Raw genomic sequence first — 6,588 nt, forward strand, 5'->3', positions numbered from 1 at the left:
CTACGACCCTGAAGCTCCTGTCCTGAATCTCATTCCCTGAAACTCCAGCCCTGAATCTCCTGCCCTAAAACTCATGCCTTCAAACTACTGACCTGACACATCTGCCCTGAATCTCCTGACGTGAAACTCCAGCCCTGAATCTCATGCCCTGAAACTGCTGCCCTGAAACTCCTGCCTTGAAACTCCTGGCATGAATCTCCTGCCCTGAAATTACTGCACTGAATCCCATGATCTGAAACTCCTGCCCTGAATCTCATGCCCTGAATCTCCTGCCCTGAATTTCCTGCCCTGAAACCCCTATCCTGAAATTGCTGCCCTGAAACTCCTGCGCTGAAACTCCTACCTTGAATCTCATGCTCTGAAACTGCTGCCAGGAAACTGCTGCTCTGAAACTCCTGCCCAGAATCTCATGCACTGAAACTCCTCCCCTGAATCGCCTGCCCTGAAACTTCTGCCCTGAAACTCCTGCCGTGAAATTACTGCACTGAATCCCATGACCTGAAACTCCTGCTCTGAATCTCATGCCCTGAAACTGCTGCCCTGAAACTCCTGCCCTACAACTCCTGCCCTGAAACTATAGCCCTAAAACAACTACCCTGAAACTCCTGCCTTGAATCTCATGCCCTGAAAATGCTGCCCTGAACTTCCTGTGCTGAAACTGCTGCCCTGAATCTCTTGAACTGAAACTCCTGCCCGAAAACTCTTTCCCTGAAACTACGACCCTGAAGCTCCTGTCCTGAATCTCCTTCCCTGAAACTCCTGCCCGAATACTCCTGCCCTGAAACTCAAGCCCTAAAACTCCTGCCCTGAAACTTCTGCCCTGAAACTCCTCCATTGAATCTCGTGCCCTTAATCTCCTGCCCCTAATCTCCTGCCCTGAAACCCTTGCCCTGAATCTCCTGCCCTGAAACTCATGCCTTCAAATTCCTGAACAGAAACTTCTACACTGAATCTCCTGATGTAAAACACCTTCTCTGAAACTCATGCCCTCAAACTACAATCTTGAATCTCATGCCCTGAAACGGCTGCCTTGAAACTGCTACCCGAAAACTACTGCCCGGAAACTCCTGCCCTGAATCTCCTGCCCTGAATCTCCTCCCCTGAAACTTCTGCCCTGAAACTCCTGCCCTGAAACTCCTGCCCTGAAACTGCTGCACTGAAACTACAGCCCTGAAACTGCTGCCCTTAATCTCCAGCCTTGAAACTCCTGCCATGAATCTCCTGCCCTGAAACTCATGTCTTCAAACTGCTGACCTGAACCTTCTACACTGAATCTCCTGACGTGAAACTCCTTCTCTGAAACTCATGTCCTGAAACTACTGGCCGAAAGCTCCTGGCCTGAAACTACTGCACTGAAACTACTGCACTGAAACCACTGCCCTGAAACTCCTGCCCTGAATCTCCTGCCCTTAATATCCTGCCCTGAATCTCCTGCCGAAAATCTCCTGCCCTGAAACCCCTACCCTGAAATTGCTGCCCTGAGACTCCTGCGCTGATACTCCCACCTTGAATCTCATGCTCTGAAACTGCTGCCAGGAAACTGCTGCCCTGAAACTCCTGCCCAGAATCTCATGCACTGAAACTCCTCCCCTGAATCTCATGCCCTTAAACTGCTGCCCTGAAACTCCTGCCCTACAACTACTGCCCTGAAACTATAGCCCTAAAACAACTACCCTGAAACTCCTGCCCTGAATCTCATGTCCTGAAACCCCTGCCCTGAAACACCTGCCCTGAAACGACAGCCCTGACACTACTGCCCTGAAACTCTTGCCTTCAATCTCATGCCCTGAAACTGCTGCCCGGAAACTGCTGCAATGAACTTCCTGCTCTGAAACTGCTGCCCTGAATCTCTTGCACTGAAACTCCTGCCCGAAAACTCTTTCCCTGAAACTACGACCCTGAAGCTCCTGTCCTGAATCTCCTTCCCTGAAACTCCAGCCCTGAAACTCCTGCCCGAATACTCCTGCCCTGAAACTCAAGCCCTGAAAGTCAAGCCCTGAAACTCAAGCCCTAAAACTCCTGCCCTGAATCTCCTGCCCTGAAACTCATGCCTTCAAACTGCTGAACAGAAACTTCTACACTGAATCTCCTGATGTGAAACACCTTCTCTGAAACTCATGCCCTGAAACTACTGCCCTGAATCTCCTGCCCTGAATTTCCTGCCCTGAAACTGCTGCACTGAAACTACAGCCCTGAAACTGCTACCCTTAATCTCCTGCCTTGAAACTCCTGCCATGAATCTCCTGATCTGAAACTCATGCTTTCAAACTGCTGACATGAACCTTCTACACTGAATCTCCTGACGTGAAACTCCTTCTCTGAAACTCATGTCCTGAAACTACTGGCCGAAAGCTCCTGGCCTGAAACTACTGTACTGAAACCACTGCCCTGAAACTCCTTCCCTGAATCTCCTGCCCTGAAACTATAGCCCTAAAACAACTACCCTGAAACTCCTGCCCTGAATCTCATGCCATGAAACCCCTGCCCTGAAGCACCTGCCCTGAAACGACAGCCCTGACACTACTGCCCTGAAACTCTTGTCTTGAATTTCATGCCCTGAAACTGCTGCCCGGAAACTGCTGCCCTGAACTTATGCGCTGAAAATGCTGCCCTGAATCTCTTGCACTGAAACTCCTGCCCGAAAACTCTTTCCCTGAACCTACGTCCCTGAAGCTCCTGTCCTGAATCTCTTTCTCTGAAACTCCAGCCCTGAAACTCCTGCCCGAATATTTCTGCCCTGAAACTCATGCCCTGAAAGTCAAGCCCTGAAACTCAAGCCCTAAAACTCCTGCCCTGAATCTCCTGCCCTGAAACTCATGCCTTCAAACTGCTGAACAGAAACTTCTACACTGAATCTCCTGATGTGAAACACCTTCTCTGAAACTCATGCCCTGAAATTCATGCCCTCAAACTCCTGCCTTGAATCTCATGCCCTGAAACTGCTGCCTTGAAACTGTTACCCAGAAATTCCTGCCCGGAAACTCCTGCCCTGAATCTCCTGCCCTGAATTTCCTGCCCTGAAACTACTGCCCTGAAACTCCTGCCCTGAAACTCCTGCCCTGAAACTGCTGCACTGAAACTACAGCCCTGAAACTGCTACCCTTAATCTCCTGCCTTGAAACTCCTGCCATGAATCTCCTGATCTGAAACTCATGCCTTCAAACTGCTGACATGAACCTTCTACACTGAATCTCCTGACGTGAAACTCCTTCTCTGAAACTCATGTCCTGAAACTACTGGCCGAAAGCTCCTGGCCTGAAACTACTGCACTGAAACCACTGCCCTGAAACTCCTTCCCTGAATCTCCTGCCCTGAAACTATAGCCCTAAAACAACTACCCTGAAACTCCTGCCCTGAATCTCATGCCATGAAACCCCTGCCCTGAAGCACCTGCCCTGAAACGACAGCCCTGACACTACTGCCCTGAAACTCTTGTCTTGAATTTCATGCCCTGAAACTGCTGCCCGGAAACTGCTGCCCTGAACTTATGCGCTGAAACTGCTGCCCTGAATCTCTTGCACTGAAACTCCTGCCCGAAAACTCTTTCCCTGAACCTACGACCCTGAAGCTCCTGTCCTGAATCTCTTTCCCTGAAACTCCAGCCCTGAAACTCCTGCCCGAATATTTCTGCCCTGAAACTCATGCCCTGAAAGTCAAGCGCTGAAACTCAAGCCCTAAAACTCCTTCCCTGAAACTTCTGCCCTGAAACTGCTGCCCTGAAGCTCCTGCCCTGAATCTCATGACCTGATACAACTACCCCGAAACTGCTGCCCAGAAACTCTTGCCCTGAAACTCCCACCTTGAATCTCATGCTCTGAATCTGCTGCCCGAAAACTGCAGCCCTGAAACTCCTGCCCAGAATCTCATGCCCTGAAACTCCTGCCCTGAAACACCTGCCCTGAAACGACAGCCCTGACACTACTGCCCTGAAACTCCTACCCTGAAACTCCTGCCCTGAAACCCCCACCTTGAATCCTTGAATCTCATGCTCTGAAACGCCTGCCCTGAAAATACTGCCCTGAATCTCATGCCCTGAAACTGCTGCGCTGAAACTCCTGCCGTACAACTCCTGCCCTGAAACTACAGCCATGAAACAACTACCATGAATCTCATGCACTGAAACTGCTGCCCTGAAATGTTGCACTTAATCTCCTGCCCTGAAACTCCTGCACTGAATCTCCTGCCCTGAATCTCCTGCCCTGATACTCATGCCTTCAAACTCCGGACCTGAAACTTTTGCACTGAATCTCCTGACGTGAAACTCCTTTTCTGAAACTCATGTCTGAAACTCCTGCCCTGAAACTAAAGCCCTGAATCTCCTGCCATGAATCTCATGACATGAAACTCCTGCCCTGAAACTCATGCCCTGAAACTACGACCCTGAAGCTCCTGTCCTGAATCTCCTTCCCTGAAACTCCAGCCCTGAATCTCCTGCCCGAATACTCCTACCCTGAAACTGAAGCCCTAAAACTCCTGCCCTGAAATTTCTGCCCTGAAACTCCTCCATTGAATCTCATGCCCTTAATCTCCTGCCCCTAATCTCCTGCCCTGAAACCCTTGCCCTGAATCTCCTGCCCTGAAACTCATGCCTTCAAACTGCTGAACAGAAACTTCTACACTGAATCTCCTGATGTGAAACACCTTCTCTGAAACTCAGGCCCTGAAACTCATGCCCTCAAACACCTGCCTTGAATCTCATGCCCTGAAACTGCTGCCTTTAAACTGCTACCCAGAAACTCATCTCCGGCCCTGAATTTCCTGCCCTGAATTTCCTGCCTTGAAACTCCTGCCATGAATCTCCTGCCCTGAAACTCATGACTTCAATCTGCTGACCTGAACCCTTTACACTGAATCTCCTGACGTGAAACTCCTTCTCTGAAACTCATGTCCTGAAACTACTGGCCGAAAGCTCCTGGCCTGAAACTACTGCAATGAAACTACTGCACTGAAACCACTGCCCTGAAACTCCTGCCCTGAATCTCCTGCCCTGAATCTCCTGCACTTAATATCCTGCCCTGAATCTCCTGCATTGAATCTCCTGCCCTGAAACCAGTACCCTGAAATTGCTGCCCTTCAACTCCAGCGCTGATACTCCCACCTTAAATCTGATGCTCTGAAACTGCTGCCAGGAAACTGCTGCCCTGAAACTCCTGCCCAGCATCTCATGCACTGAAACTCCTCCCCTGAATCGCCTGCCCTGAAACTTCTGCCCTGAACACCCCTGCCCTGAAATTACTGCACTGAATCTCGTGACCTGAAACTCCTGCCCTCAATCTCATGCCTTGAAACTCCTGCTCTACAACTCCTGCCTTGAAACTATACCCCTAAAACAACAACCCTGAAACTCCTGCCCTGAAACCCCTGACCTGAAACTCCAGCCCTGAAACTCCTGCCATACTCCTGCCCTGAAACTCAAGCCCTAAAACTCCTGCCCTGATACTTCTGCACTGAAACTACTCCATTGAATCTCGTGCCCCTAATCTCCTGCCCCTAATCTCCTGTCCTGAAACCCTTGCCCTGAATCTCCTGCCCTGAAACTCATGCCTTCAAACTGCTGAACAAAAACTTCTACTCTGAATCTCCTGATGTGAAACACCTTCTCTGAAACTCATGCCCTCAAACTCCAGCCTTGAATCTCATGCCCTGAAACTGCTGGCCTGAAACTGCTACCCGAAAACTTCTGCCCAGAAACTCCTGCCCGGAAACTCCTGCCCTGAATCTCCTGCCCTGAAACTACTGCCCTGAAACTCCTGCCCTGAAATTGCTGCACTGAAACTACAGCCCTGAAACTGCTGCCCTTAATCTCCAGCCTTGAAACTCCTGCCATGAATCTCCTGCCGTGAAACTGATGCCTTCAAACTGCTGACCTGAACCTTCTACACTGAATCTCCTGACGTGAAACTCCTTCTCTGAAACTCATGTCCTGAAACTACTAGCTGAAAGCTCCTGGCCTGAAACTACTGCACTTAAACTACTGCACTGAAACTCCTGTCCTGAAACTCCTGCGCTGATACTACCACCTTGAATCTCATGCTCTGAAACTGCTGCCAAGAAACTGCTGCCCTGAAACTCCTGCCCAGAATCTCATGCACTGAAACTCCTCCCCTGAATCGCCTGCCCTGAAACTTCTGCCCTGAAACTCTTGACCTGAACTTACTGCACTGAATCCCATGAGCTGAAACTCCTACCCTGAATCTCATGCCCTGAAATCCCTGCCCTGAAACACCTGCCCTGAAACGACAGCCCTGACACTACTGCCCTGAAACTCTTGTCTTGAATCTCATGCCCTGAATCTGCTGCCCGGAAACTGCTGCCCTGAACTTCCTGCGCTGAAACAGCTGCCCTGAATCTCTTGCACTGAAACTCCTGCCCGAGAACTCTTTCCCTGAAACTACGACCCTGAAGCTCCTGTCCTGAATCTCCTTCCCTGAAACTCCAGCCCTGAAACTCCTGCCCGAATATTCCTGCCCTGAAACTCATGCCCTGAAAGTCAAGCCCTGAAACTCAAGCCCTAAAACTCCTGCCCTGAAACTCCTGCCCTGAAACTGCTGCCCTGAAACTGCTGCCTTGAATCTCATGACCTGATAC

This window comes from Mobula birostris, unplaced genomic scaffold (genome assembly GCF_030028105.1).
Source record: "Mobula birostris isolate sMobBir1 unplaced genomic scaffold, sMobBir1.hap1 scaffold_319, whole genome shotgun sequence".
Lineage (NCBI taxonomy): Eukaryota > Metazoa > Chordata > Chondrichthyes > Myliobatiformes > Myliobatidae > Mobula > Mobula birostris.